The sequence below is a fragment of the Papio anubis genome, chromosome 4, assembly GCF_008728515.1.
Source record: "Papio anubis isolate 15944 chromosome 4, Panubis1.0, whole genome shotgun sequence".
Lineage (NCBI taxonomy): Eukaryota > Metazoa > Chordata > Mammalia > Primates > Cercopithecidae > Papio > Papio anubis.
Window position 1 is genome coordinate 126,719,767 of NC_044979.1, and position 15,631 is coordinate 126,735,397.

Below are 15,631 nucleotides of genomic sequence, written 5' to 3' on the forward strand. Positions count from 1 at the left end.
ACAAGGTCAAGAGATGGAGACCATCCTGGACAACATGATGAAACCCTGTCTCTACTAAAAATACAAAAATTAGCTGGGCATGGTGGCGAGTGCCTGTAATCTGAGCTACTCAGGAGCAAAACTTCGACTGAAAAAAAAAAAAAGTTAACTTACCTGGAAGCATTATCAAAATAAAAATAATGTTTGCCAGGCTTGGTAGCTTATGCCTGCAATCCCAGCATTTTGGGAGGCAGAGGTGGATGAATCACCTGAGGTCAGGAATTCAAGACCAGCCTTGCTGACAGGGCAAAACGCTGTCTCTACTAAAAATACAAAAATTAAGCCAGATGTGGTGGTTGGTGCCTGTAATCCCAGCAACTCAGGAGGCTGAGGCAAAAGAATCGCTTGATCCCGGGAGGCAGACGTTCCAGTGAGCCGAGATTGTGACATTACTCTCCAGTCTGGGTAACAGAGGGAGATTCCGTCTTTTAAAAAAAAAAAAGTGTGTGTATATATATATATATGTGTGTGTGTGTGTATATATATGTGTGTGTGTATATATATATTTGACCTCCTTAACTTATATTTTAATAAATATGTTATTAATATTTGTGTCAAAATTGTATGAAATTTCTAAAAATCTAATATATCTGAGTATATACTATTCATAATTATGGTTATTATGATAAATTATTGTAGGCAACAGATATAATTAATTTCTTTTAATTTGTTTCTTTGCCAACATGTAAAGTCATTTCCACAGCTAATGGTTTAATTCTGATGTAGTTTCTAAAAACTTTAAAAGCATGAAAAATCCTAGAATACTGTGTTTTCAAGGAGGTTCATGAAAAGATGGAAAAGGCCCAGATGAGTTGAGTACAGATTTCTGATAACGTTAGAATTATATTGTTTGAATTAGGTAAAGATTGTGAGAATTCGGCCGGGCACGGTGGTTCACACCTGTAGTCCCAGCACCTTGGGAGGCCGAGGCAGGCAAATCACAAGGCCAGGAGTTCTAAACCAGCCTGGTCAACATGGTAAAACCCTGTCTCTACTGAAAATACAAAAAATTAGCTGGGCCTAGTGGTGGGCTCCTGTAATCCCAGCTACTCAGATGGCTGAGGCAGGAGAATTGCTTGAACCCAGGAGGCGGAGGTTGCAGTGAGCCCAGATGGCGCCTCTGCACTCCAGCCCAGGCGACAGAGTGAGACTCCATCTCAAAAAAAAAAAAACAAAAAAAAAAAAAACAAAAAAAAAACCTGTGAGAATTCTAATGAAGAGACTAACACACAAAACTGCTAATTTAGGGAAAACACAAATTAATTGAACATCAGGTAAATACTCTGCCACATTTTTATGCTAAATCAACTAGCACTAAAATTTTTGTTTTTACATTAGATTTTTTTTTTTATTGTACTTTAAGTTCTGGGGTACATGTGCAGAATGTGCAGCTTTGTTACATAGTTATGCACATGCCATAGTGGTTTGCTGCACCCATCAGCACATCACCTACCATCCGTCCCCCAGCCGTCCACCCCAAAACAGGCCCCAGTGTGTGATTTTCCCCTCCTTGCGTCCATATGTTCTCATTGTTCAGCTCCCACTTACGAGTGAGAACATGCGATGTTTGGTTTTCTGTTATTTTGTTGTTTGCTGAGAATGATGGTTTCCAGCTTCATCCATGTCCCTGCAAAGGACATGAACTCATCCTTTTTTATGGCTGCATAGTATCGCATGGTGTGTAAGTGCCACATTTTCTTTATCCAGTCTATCATTGGCGGACATTTGGGTTGGTTCCAAGTCTTTGCTATTGTGAATAGCGCCGCAATAAACATACATGTGCATGTGTCTTTATAGTAGCATGATTTATAATCCTTTGTGTATATACCCAGTAATGGGATTGCTGGGTCAAATGTTATTTCTAGTTCTAGATCCTTGAGGAATCGCCACACTGTCTTCCACAATGGTTGAACTAATTTACACTCCCACCAGCAGTATAAAAGTGTTCCTATTTCTCCACATCCTCTTCAGCATCTGTTGTTTCTGACTTTTTAATGGTCGCCATTCTAACTGGCATGAGATGGTATCTCATTGTAGTTTTGATTTGCATTTCTCTAATGACCAGTGATGATAAGCATTTTTTATATGTTTACTGGCCACATAAATGTCTTCTTTTGAGGATTGTCTGTTCATATCCTTCACCCACTTTTTGATGGGGTTGTTTTTTCCTTGTAAATTTGTTTCAGTTCTTTGTAGATTCTGGATATTTGCCCTTTGTCAGATGGATAGATTGCAAAAATTTTGTCCCATTCTGTAGGTTGCCTGTTCACTCTGATGATAGTTTATTTTGCTGTTTAGAAGCTCTTTAGTTTAATTAGTTCCCATTAGTCTATTTTGACTTTTGTTACCATTGCTTTTGGTGTTTTAGACATGAAGTCCTTGCCTGGGCCTATGTCCTGAATGGTATTGCATAGGTTTTCTTCCAGGATTTTTATGGTTTTAGGTCTTACATTTAAGTCTTTAATCCATCTTGAGTTAATTTTTCTATAATGTATAAGGAGGGAGTCCAGTTTCAGTTTTCTGCATATGGCTAGTCAGTTTTCCCAGCACCATTTATTAAATAGGGTCAGGTTTGTCAAAGATCAGATGGTTGTAGATGTGTGGTGTTCTTTGTGAGGCTTCTGTTCTGTTACATTGGTCTATATATCTGTTTTGGTACCAGTACCATGCTGTTTTGGTTACTGTAGCCTTGTAGCATAGTTTGAAATCAGGTAATGTGATGCCTCCAGCTTTGCTCTTTTTGCTTAGGATTGTCTTGGCTATGTGGGCTCTTTTCTGGTTCCATATGAAGTTTAAAGTAGTTTTTTCCAATTCTGTGAAGAAATTCAATGATAGCTTGATGAGGATGGCATTGAATCAATAAATTACTTCTTCACGATATTGCTTCTTCCTATCCATGAGCATGGAATGTTTTTCCATTTCTTTGTGTCCTCTCTTACTTCCTTGAGCAGTGGTTTGTTGTTCTTCTTGAAAGGGCCTTCACATCTTTTGTAAGTTGTATTGCCGGGTATTTTATTCTCTTAGTAGCAATTGTGAATGGGAGTTCACTCATGATTTGGCTCTCTGTCTGTTATTGTTGTATAGGAATGCTTGTGATTTTTGCACATTGATTTTGTATCCTGAGACTTTGCTGAAGTTGCTTATCAGCTTAAGGAGATTTGGGGCTGAGACAATGGGGTTTTCTAAATATACAATTATGTCATCTGCAAACAGAGACAATTTGACTTCCTCTTTTCCTAATTGAGTACCCTTTATTTCTTTCTTTTGCCTGATTGCCCTGGCCAGAACTTCCAATCCTATGTTGAATAGGAGTGGTGAGAGAGGGCATCTTTGTCTTGTGCCAGTTTTCAAAGGGAATGCTTCCAGTTTTTGCCCATTCAGTATGAGATTGGCTATGGATTTATCATAAATAGTTCTTATTATTTTAAGATACGTTTCATCAATACCTAGTTTATTGAGAGTTTTTAGCACGAAGGGGTGTTGAATTTTGTCGAAGGCCTTTTCTGCATCTATTGAGATAATCATGTAGTTTTTGTCATTGGTTCTGTTCACGTGATGGATTACATTTATTGATTTGCGTATGTTGAACCAGCCTTGCATCCCAGGGATGAAGCTGACTTGATCATGGTCAATAAGCTTTTTGATATACTGCTGGATTCGGTTTGCAAGTATTTTATTGAGGATTTTTGCATCAATGTTCATCAGGGATATTGGCCTGAAATTTTCTTATATGGTTGTGTCTCTACCAGGCTATTATTGAATTATTGCCTCAATTTCAGATCTTGTTATTGGTCTACTCAGAGATTCAACCTCTTCCTGGTTTAAACTTGGGAGAGTGTATGTGTCCAGTAATTTATCTATTTCTTCTAGATTTTCTAGTTTATTTGTATAAAGGTGTTTCTAGTATTCTCTGATGGTAGTTTGCATTTCTGTGGGATCAGTTGTGATATCCCCTTTATCATTTTTTATTTCATCTATTTGATTCTTCTCTCTTTTCTTCTTTATTAGTCTAGCTAGCAGTCTGTCTATTTTGTTGATCTTTCCAAAAAACCAGCTCCTGGATTCATTGATTTCTTTGAAGGGTTTTTTGTGTCTCTATCTCCTTCAGTTCTGCTCTGATCTTAGTTATTTCTTGTCTTCTGCTAGCTTTAGAATTTGTTTACCCTTGCTTCTCTAGTTCTTTTAATTGTGATGTTAGAGTGTCAATTTTAGATCTTTCCTGCTTTCTCTTGTGGGCATTTAGTGCTATAAATTTCCCCCTACACACTGCTATAAATGTGTCCCAGAGATTCTGGTACATTGTGTCTTTATTCTCATTGGTTTCAAAGAATATCTTTATTTCTGCCTTTATTTTGTTATTTACCCAGTAGTCATTCAGGAGCAGGTTGTTCAGTTTCCATGTAGTTGTGTGGTTTTGAGTCAGTTTCTTAATCTTGAGTTCTAATTTGATTGCACTGTGGTCTGAGAGACTGTTATGATTTCCATTCTTTTGTATTTGCTGAGGAGTGTTTTACTTCCAATAATGTGGTCAATTTTAGAATAAGTGTGATGAGGTGCTGAGAAGAATATATATTCTGTTGATTTAGGGTGGAGAGTTCTGTAGATGTCTTTTAAGTCCACTTGGTCCAGAGCTGAGTTCAAGGCCTGAATATCCTTGTTAATTTTCTGTCTCATTGATCTGTCTAATATTGACAGCAGAGTGTTAAAGTCTCCTACTATTATTGTGTGGGAGTCTAAATCTTTTTGTAGGTCTCTAAGAACTTGCTTTACGAATCTAGGTGCTCCTCTATTGGGTGCATATATATTTAGGATAGTTAGCTCTTCTTGATGCATCGATCCCTTACCATTATGTAATGCCCTTCTTTGTCTCTTTTGATCTTTGTTGGTTTCCAGTCTGTTTTATCAGAGATTAGGATTGCAACTCCTGCTTTTCTTTGCTTTCCATTTGCTTGGTAAATATTCCTCCATCTCTTTATTTTGAGTCTATGTGTGTCTTTGCATGTGAGACGGGTCTCCTGAATACAGCACACTGATGGGTCTTGACTCTTTATCCAATTAGCCAGTCTGTGTCTTTTAATTGGGGCATTTAGCCCATTTACATTTAAGGTTAATATTGTTATATGTGAATTTGATCCTGTCATCATGATGCTAGCTGATTATTTTGCCCATTAGTTGATGCAATTTCTTCATAGTGTTGATGGTCTTTACAATTTGGTATGTTTTTGCAGAGGCTGGTGCCAGTTGTTTCTTTCCATGTTTAGTGCTTCCTTCAGGAGCTCTCATAAGGGAGGCCTGGTGGTGACAAAGTCTCTCAGCATTTGCTTGTCTGTACATGATTGTATTTCTCCTTCACTTATGAAGCTTAGTTTGGCTGGATATGAAATTCTGGGTTGAAAATTCTTTTATTTAAGAATGTTGAATATTGACCCCCTTTCTCTTTTGGCTTATAGGGTTTCTGCCGAGAGATCTGCTGTTAGTCTGATGGGCTTCCCTTTGTGGGTAACCCGACGTTTCTCTCTGGCTGCCCTTAACATTTTTTCCTTCATTTCAACATTGGTGTATCTGACAATTATGTGTCTTCAGGTTGCTCTTCTCGAAGAGTGTCTTTGTGGTGTTTTCCATATTTCCTGAATTTAAATGTTTGCCTGTCTTGCTAGGTTGAGGAAGTTCTGGGTAATCTCCTGGAAAGTGTTTTCCAACTTGGTTCCATTCTCCCCGTTGCTTTCAGGTACACCAATCAAATGTAGATTTGGTGTTTTCACATGGTCCCATATTTGTTGGAGGCATTGTTCATTCCTTTTTATTCTTTTTTCTCTAATCTTGTCTGCTTGTTTTATTTCAGTAAGTTGATCTTCAATCTCTGGTACCCTCTCTTCTGACTTATTGATGCAGCGATTGATACTTGTGTATGCTTCATGAAGTTCTTGTGCTGTGTTTTTCAGCTCCATCAGGTCATTTATGTTCTTCTCTAAACTGGTTATTCTAGTTAGCAAATTGTCTAACTTTTTTTCAAGGTTCTTAACTTCCTTGAATTGGGTTAGAACATGCTCCTTTAGCTCAAAGGAATTTGTTATTACCCACCTTCTGAAGCCTGCTTCTGTCAATTCATCAAACTTATTCTCTGTCCAGTTTTGTTCCCTTGCTGGCAAGCAGTTGTGATCCTTTGGAGGAGAAGAGGCATTGTGGTTTTTGGAATTTTCAGTCTTATTGCGCTGGTTTCTCCCCATCTTTGTGGATTTATCTACCTTTGGTCTTTGATGTTGGTGACCTTCGGATGGGGTCTCTGAGTGGGCATGCTAATCCTTTCTGTTTGATAGTTTTCCTTCTAACAGTCAGGGCCCTCTGCTGCAAGTCTGCTGGAGTTTGCTGGAGGTCCACTCCAGACCCTGTTTGCCTGGGTATCACCAGAGGAGGCTGCAGAACAGCAAAGATTACTGCTTGTTTTTTCCTCTGGAAGCGTCAGAGGGGCACCTGCCAGATGCCAGCCAGAGCTCTCCTGTTTGAGGTGTCTGTTGGCCCTCACTGGGAGGTGTCTCCCAGTCAGGATACATGGTGGTCAGGGACCCACTTGAAGAGGCAGTCTGACCCTTAGCGGAGCTGAAACGCTGAGCTGGGAGATCTGCTGCACTCTTCAAAGCCGTCAGGCAGGAATGTTTAAGTCCGCTGAAGCTGCACTAAAATTTTTTAGATATGCCATTTGAATAAACTCTGTAGTCCAAGTCAAATTACCTATAAGAACCCCTCATTTATCTGTGCTATGCTCCTAATTTGGAGACACAAACTTGGTACTTAAGAGGACATAAATTTAATGTTAAGTGTGGACCCATGAAGAACCTAGACAGCCAATAGCCACTTGTTCATTCCTGAGTTCCTAAAGCTTCCATTGTTAAAAAGCTGTGCATTCCATTATCACTACGGAAGAGATAAAATAATCTGCATAAAATAAAAATTAGGCCAGGTGCAGTGACTCCCGCCTGTATTCCCAGTACTTTGGGAGGCTGAGGCAGGTGGATCACTTGAGGTTGGGAGTCCGAGACCAGCCTGGCCAACATGGTGAAACCCCATCTCTACTAAAAATACAAAATTAGCCAGGTGTAGTGGCACATGCCTGTAATCCCAGTTATTCGGGAGGCTGAGGCAGAAGAATCGCTTGAACCCAGGAGGTGGATGTTACAGTGAGCCAAGATCACACCGTTGCATTCCAGCCTGGGCAACAAGAGCGAAACTCCATCTCAAAAAAAAAAAAGGAAAAAAAAAAAAAGAAAATAGTCACATCATCTACATGTTGAGGCCACAGATATGTATATGTATTGATATGTATCAATAACCCTTGTTGGCAGAAACACATCACCTGTATGCTGGTCTCTGTGATAAGTCCCTCTTTATCTGTGGGTATGGCCCAAGTAGAAAAAACAAGCCAAATCACCTGGTGCAGGGCCCAGAGATATGTCACAATATCTTCTATAGGCAAAGGCCAGGTAACAGAGGAGAGTCACATCAAATAGTTGATGGACCCAGAGATATGTCACAATGCCCCTGTAATCAGGGTCCAGGTAAGAGACTCAAATCACCTTTGTTCTGGGCTCCACAATATGTCACAATGCTTTCTCCATAACTGTCATACAAAGAGGAGACCCCGGCTCTTACCTAACTCACGAAGCCTAGCTATGACAGTATCTCTTACATTGGCTGGTTTCTAGGAAGAGGGTCATCATCTCTCCTGTGAGCTGGACCAAGATATATATCATAATCCCGCCTATGGGTAGAGAGCAAGCAGGAGAGTCACATCACCTGGGTGCTGGGCAAGGGATATGTTACAATCTTCCCTGAGGACAGGAACCAGGCAGGAGAGTCACATTACCTGGGTGCTCAGGGAGGGATCTTATTTGACAATCCACTCCTGAAAACAAGGCACAGAATGCATAGTCACATCGCATGGGTTCTGGGCCCAGTAATATCTTACGATGCTCAGTATGAGCGATGACCTCTCAGGAGAGGCAGATTACCTTAATGGTGGACCAAGTGATATGTCACAATCTTCTTTGTGGGCAGGATGCAGGAAGAACAAAAGTCACATCTTCTAGGTGATGGATACAGGGAGATGTAAACAGTCCCTCTGTGGGCAGGGCCAAGGTAGAAACCTCCAATTCTATAAATGTAGAGCCCAGTGATTTGTCACAATACTAAACACATGCAAAGCCTAGGCAAATAGGAGAGTCATATCACTTAGCTGCTGGGTCAAGTAATATGTCCCATCCTCCCTTTTGGCATGGCCCAGGCAGCAGAAGAAAGTGACATCACCTATGTAATGAATAAAGAGATATGTCATAATACACCTGTGGACAGGGCCAAGGCAGGAGTCACATCACTTAGGTGTTGGTCCCAGCCATATGTCAAAATACACAAAGGATGCTGGACCCAGGTAGGAGAAGAGAGTCATGTCACCTAGGTTCTGTGCCCAGGCAGAGCCCAAGCAGTAGAAGAGAATTACATCACCTAGATACTGGGTCAAGAAATACGTCACGGTACTTTCTGAGGGAAACAGCGAGGCAGGAGATTCACATCACCGAGGTGAGGGGCCCAGAGATACATCACAATGACCTTTGTTAGTAGGACTCAGGAAAAAAAAAAGTTATATAACATAGGTGCTGGGCCAAATGATATGTCACAGTTCTAACCATAGATAGACCCCAGTAAGAAGAGAGTCAAATCATCTATAAGATGGGCCCAAGGTAAGTCAAAATTACCTCTGTGGGCAGGGACCAAGCAGAAGAATCACATCACCTGCGTACTGGTGATAAGTCACCTTATTTTGTAGGCATGGCCCAGGTAAGAGAAGAGAGTCACATCACCTAGGTTCTCAGCCCAAAAATATGTCACAATCTCTTTTATGAGCAAACTCAAGGTAAGAGAGGGGAATGACATCAAATAGTTGTGGACATGCCACAATGCCACCTGTGGGCAAGGTTTACATGGAGACTCACATCACCTTGGTGCTAGGTTCAGCAATATGTCACAATACCTTTTGAGGGCAGGGCTGAGCAAAATTCAGCTCTTTTTTTTTTTTTTTTTTTTTTTTTTTGAGATGGAGTCTTGCTCTGTTGCCCAGGCTAAAGTGCAGTGGCGTGATCTCGGCTCATGCAAGCTCCACCTCCCAGGTTCAAGCAATTCTCCTGCCTCAGCCTCCCAAGTAGCTGAGATTGCGGGCACCTGCCACCATGCCTGGCTAATTTTTGTATTTTTGTAATTTGTAATTTTGTATTTTTAGTAGAGACGGGTTTTCACCACCTTGGCCAGGCTGGTCTCGAACTCCTGACCTCATGATCCACCCCCCCCCCCCCTTGGACTCCCAAAATGCTGGGATTACAGGCATGGGTCACCACGCCCAGCCAGTAATGTCAGCTTTTTGTTGGGCCTAGCAATATGACACAATCTCCTCTATTGGCAGGACCTAGGAAGACAAAAAGAGTCTCATCAACTAAGCACTGGGACCAGTGAAAGATCACAATCCCCTCTGCTAGCAGGAAGAAGGCACAGAGACACAACACCTGGGTAATGGGTACAGAGATACATCACAATGCCCTCTGTAGGAAGAGGCCAGCAGCAACATAACACTAGTTATGGACCAAGCAGTATGTTACAATGGCCACAGTGGGCAGGACATGGCAGAAAAGTCACATAACTTGGGTAAAGGGCCAAGTATATGTCACAACATTCTTCTGTGACCAGCACCAAGGCAGGAGAGGAGACTCAAATCCCCTGTGTGCAAAGCCCAGCAATGTTTCAAAATGCCTCCTGTGAGCAGCATCAATGCAGGAGAATAGTGTCACATTAAGTAGATGGTGGGTCCAGCCATATGTCACTATTCCGTCTCCAGGCTGCGCCTAGGCAAAAGATTCAATCACTCAGGTGCTGAGCAGAGGTATATTTCACAATCACACCTGCAGGAAAGTCCAGGGATGAGACTAACAATTCCGCACATGTCCTGGTTGTAGGTGTGAGTATTAGCACTTTCTGTGCTTTTTGTCTAACTATATGAGATACAGTCTCATTGGTAAACTGTATCTGTGCATGAGAGCCTCAATCCTTTCTGCAGATTGTGTTGCTTTAGTGGAGTCACAGCCTCACAGGTGTGCTGAATTTGTTTCTGAGAGTACCAACTAACCTGGAGATCAGATCCAGGTATAAGAGGCAATTTTAAAACTTTTAACTGCTTAGGTGTCTGAAATTTAGAACCTCAATAGTGGGCTGTGTTCATGTGAAGGATGACAAGTTTTACTGTCAACTTAGTTTGCATACCAGTGTCACAATCTCACCTGTGTGCTGGGCCTTGTTAGGACACTCTCTGTACCACTCGAGGGCTTTATATAATATACGTGAGAGTCACAATAACAATATGCTCTGAAACATTCATGCTGGTACAGATCAATGATTGTACCTGTGGTCCTAAGCCCAGGTATGAGAGTCAACATCTTTTCAATTGGCTGGGTAAAAATAATAGTCATCACCTGCCCATAAGGTAAGTTTAGAAATGAGTCACCATTCAAACTGTGGCCAGATGTTAACAAATGACAATCACAATTCCAATTGTGAACTACATCTCCGTGTAAGATTCAGGACCTCACCAGTGGGATCTGTCCATGTTTGAGGGTGACAATCCTTATGGTTGGTGGTGTGTGCATACGAGAAACACAATCTCACCTGTGTGCTGGGCTCTGGCATGTCACGCTGTACCACCCAAGGACTTTATGTGATATGCAAAAGAGCAGTAGTCTTCAATAACCTTCATACAAAGAGAAGACCCAGGATCTTACCCATTTTTCTAAGCTAGCTATGAGTAACAGTATCTCTCCTATTGGCTGATTTGAGGTATGAGAGTCATCATTGTACTTGTGAACTGGCCCCAGATATATGTCACAATCCCACCTGTAGGAAGTGAGCAAATAAGAGTGTCACATTATTTGGGTGCTAGGCTAGGGATATGTCACTATCTCCCCTGAGGACAAGGACCAAACCCAGAAAACATCATCCGGGTTTTTGGCCAGGGATATTTTGCAATCCCCTCCTGAAAGCAGGACACGGGCCAGCAGTGTCACATCACCTGGGTGCTGGGCCCAGTGATATTTCACAAAGCTCCCTGTGAGAAAGGCCAAGGCAGGAGAGACATACCGCCTGGTTATTGGGTCTAGTGACACATCACAATCTTTCTTGTGGACAAGGTACAGGCACAAGAGGGGAGTCAGATCCTCTGGGTGATAGATGGAGAGATGTTTCACAAGGTTCTAGATCAGCAGAACACAGGCAGAAGTCTTTTGTTCCCCACATATTGGGTCCAGTGATGTGTCATAATTCCCAGTATATGCATTGCCTGGGGAAAAAGGCAAGTTATGGCACCTAGGTGCTGAGTACAGTGATATGTCACAATTTCCTCTTTCGGCAAGGTCCAAGCAGAGGAGTGGGGGTCACATCACCTGGGTGATGAATGAAAAGTTTTGTCATAATACCCCGGTGGGCAGAACCAATGCAAGAGAGTAGCATTACCTAGTTTGCAATCGAGCCCCTTGTCAAAATACATCATGTATGCAGGGACCAGCATACATTGCTCAGTTCAGCAATCCATCACAATTCTCTCATGAGCAGAGCCCAAGCAGTAGAGAAGAGTCACATCACCTATTTGCTGGGCCCAGAGATATTTAATAGTCTCTTCTGTGAGCAAAGTCCATGTAAGAGAAGAGAGTTACATCAAATAGTTGATGGGCCCAGAGATATGTCACAATGCCCCATGTTAGTAGTCTAGTAAGAAGACATATCATTTTGACGCTGAGCTAAGAAATATGTCACAATGTCTTCAAGGGAAGGTCCAAGGCAAAAGTGTCACATCACCTTCATTTTGAGCACAGCAGTAAGTCAAAATATCCCTTGTGGGCAGAACCTAAGAACAAGAAAAAAGTCACAATAGCTAGGTGCAGGGTGCGGTAATAGGTAAAAAGCCTCTTGTGAGCAGAAACCAGGCAGGAAAAGGGATTCAGAACACCTGAGTAATGAGTGCTAAGATATGTCACAATGCTCCCTATAAAAAGGTCCCAGGCAGGGAAGTAACATCACCTGGGTGTTGGATACTGCAATATGTAAAAATGGTCAATGTGAGCAGGGCACAGGCAGAAGAGTCACACAACCTGGGCTCGGAGGCCAAGCAATGTCACAAATGTCCTCTCTCTGGGCAACTCCAAGGCAGGAGTATAGATTATGTTGGGAGCAAGCCTCCCCAAAATCTGGCCATAAACTGGCCCTAAACAAAATCTCTGCAGCACTGTAACATGTTCATAATGACCCTGACGTCCACGCTGGAAGGTTGTGGGTTTACAGGAATGAGAGCAAGGAACACCTGGCCTGCCCAGGGCAGAAAACCACTTAAAGGCATTCTTTTTTTTTTTGAGACAGAGTCTCGCTGTGTCCCCCAGGCTGGAGTGCAGTGGCGCGATCTCGGCTCACTGCAAGCTCCGCCTCCCAGGTTCACGCCATTCTCCTGCCTCAGCCTCCGAGTAGCTGGGACTACAGGCGCCCGCCACCACGCCCGGCTAGTTTTTTGTATTTTTAGTAGAGACGGGGTTTCACCATGTTAGCCAGGATGGTCTCGATCTCCTGACCTCGTGATCCACCCACCTCGGCCTCCCAAAGTGCTGGGATTACAGGCTTGAGCCACCGCGCCCGGCCTAAAGGCATTCTTAAGCCATAAATAATAGCATGAGCGATCTATGCCTTAAGAACACGCTCCTGCTGCAGTTAACTAGCCCAACTTATTCCTTTAATTTGGCCCTTCTCTTCATTTCCCATAAGGGACACTTTTAGTTAATCAAATATCTGTAGAAACAGTGCTAATGACTGACTTGCTGTTAATAAATATGTGGGTAAATATCTGTTCGGGGTTCTCAACTCTGAAGGCTATGAGACCCCTGATTTCCCACTTCACACCTCTATATTTCTGTTTGTGTGTCTTTAATTCCTCTAGCACTGCTGGGTTAGGGTCTCCCTGATTGAGCCGATCTCGGCAAGTGGCGTCCATCCGGGGGCTCGAATCCAGGCGAAGGGTCGCTGGAGCGATGGTTGGAACGGAAAACTAGCTGGAAGGCACCCCAGTACTCTTAAAGCAATCCCCATGGTGAGTAAGAAGGGGAGCTCAGAAGCATCAGGGTAACAATGGGACAGGTGTGGGGTCTAGTTCGTACCACCTTGGAACTTTTTCAGTGATGATGAGGAATGAGAGTATAATGAAGTAACAAAAGAGGTTACGGACCAGGTTTATTTGCCAGCTAAAGCTAAAGCGGCAAAGGAGGGAGAGGTTCATCCCTACCCTTCTGCACCCCCTCATTATTTTGAAGAAAAAGACCCTCCAGATCTTTCTTTTCCAGAGGACACTGGGTGAAAAGTAGTTGCCCCAGTGACTGTTTGAGCAGTGCCTGGAGTGACCACTCTTAGTTCTATTCAGGCAGAAATTCAGCAAGCTAGACAAGAGGGTGATTTAGAGGCTTGAGCAGAGCCCAAGCGGTAGAGAAGAGTCACATCACCTATTTCAATAGGCGAATAGTGATGTATAGAATACACACACCCCAGATCAACAGGGAAATATTATAGCTACTTTTGAGCCTTTTCCTTTCAAATTACTCAAAGAATTTAAACAAGCTAAAAATCAGTATGGACCAGGTTCTCCTTTTGTAATGGGACTGTTAAAGAATGTTGCTGTTTCCAGTCAGATGATTCCTACTGACTGGGACACTCTTATTTGAGCTTGTCTAACTCCTGCTCAGTTCTTACAATTTAAAACTTGGTGGGCAGATGAAGCTTCCATTCAGGCTGCTCACAATGCCCAGGCCCAACCTCAAATTAATATAACTGCAGACCAACTTTTGAGGGTTGGTGGCTGGGTTGGTTTAGGTGCACAACTGGTCATGCAGGATGATGCCATAGAACAGCTTAGAGGAGTGTGCATTAGAGCTTGGGAAAAAATCACTACAAGTGGAGAACAATACCCTTCCTTTAGTGCTATAAAACAGGGACCAAGAGAACCATATGTTGATTTTATAGCTTGGTTACAGGAGTCTCTTAAAAAGATAATTGCAGATTCAGCTGCTCAGGATATAGTGTTGCAGTTATTAGCTTTTGACAATGCTAATCCCGATTGCAGGCTGCTCTGTGACCTATTAGTGGGAAAGCACATTTAGTTGATTATATCAAGGCCTGTGATGGTATAGGAGGTGATCTGCATAAAGCTACCTTTTTGGAACAGGCAATGGCAGGACTGAGAGTGGATAAAGAAAATACTCCATTTCCTGGAGCTTGTTTTAACTGTGGGACGCATGGTCATACTAAAAAAGAATGTAGAAAAAATCAGCGAGTCAGCCTGCCAGATAGGGGAAAAAAGAAAACTGCTGATCCTGAAATATGTCCAAAATATTAAAAAGGAAAACTTTGGCCTAATCAGTGTCACTCTAAGTTTGATAAAGAAGGGAACCCGATTTCGGGAAACGCCATTAGGGAACCATCCCAGGCCCCGTTCTAAACTGGGGCATTTCCAGCTCAGGCCATTCCCTCACCCCTGTACAATGTCGGTCCCCTGCCACAGCCGGCAGTGCTGCAGTAGATTTATGCTGCACGAAAGCTGTGAGACTTCTGCCTGGGGAATCCCCACAAAAGGTCCCAACAAGGGTCTGTGGACCCTTGCCAGCAGGGACAATAGGATTACTTTTAGGAAGGTCTAGTTTAAGTTTAAAAGGCATACAAACACGTACAGTGATTCAGATTACAATGGGGAAATTCAAATTGTTATATCTACTTCTGTTCCCTGGAAAGCAGAGACAGGAGAGCACATAGCACAGTTCCTGGTTGTGCCGTATGTGGGAATGGGAAAAAGTGAAATTAAATGAACAGGAGGATTTGGAAGCACAAATAAACAAGGCAAAACAGCTTATTGGGTAAATCAAATTACTGATAAACGTCCTACCTGTGAAATAACTATTCAAGGAAAGAAATTTAAAGGTTTGGTAGATACAGGAGTGGACATTTCAATCATTTCTCTACAGCACTGGCCGTCTGCATGGCCAATTCAACCCACTCAATTTAACATAGTTGGAGTTGGTAAAGCTGCTGAAGTATATCAAACTAGTTATATTTTGCATTGTGAAGGGCCCGATGGACAACCTGGGACTATTCAACCAATGATAACTTCTGTACCTATAAATTTATGGGGAAGAGATTTATTACAACAATGGGAAGCACAAGTTCTAATTCCAGAACAATTATATAGCCCTCAAAGTCAACATACAATGCATGAAATGGGGTGTGTCCCTGGTGTGGGACTAGAAAAAAATCTGCAAGGTTTAAAAAGTTCCCACCAAAGATTAGGATATCATTTTTGATGGCAGCCATTGTTAAGCCTCCAGAATCTATACCTTTAAAATGGTTAACAGATAAGCCAATTTGGATAGAACAATGGCCACTAAGTAAGAGAAACTGGAGGCTTTAGAGAAATTAGTTACTGAACAATTAGAAACTGGGCACATAGCTCCAACATTTTCCACTTGGAATTCTCCAGTTT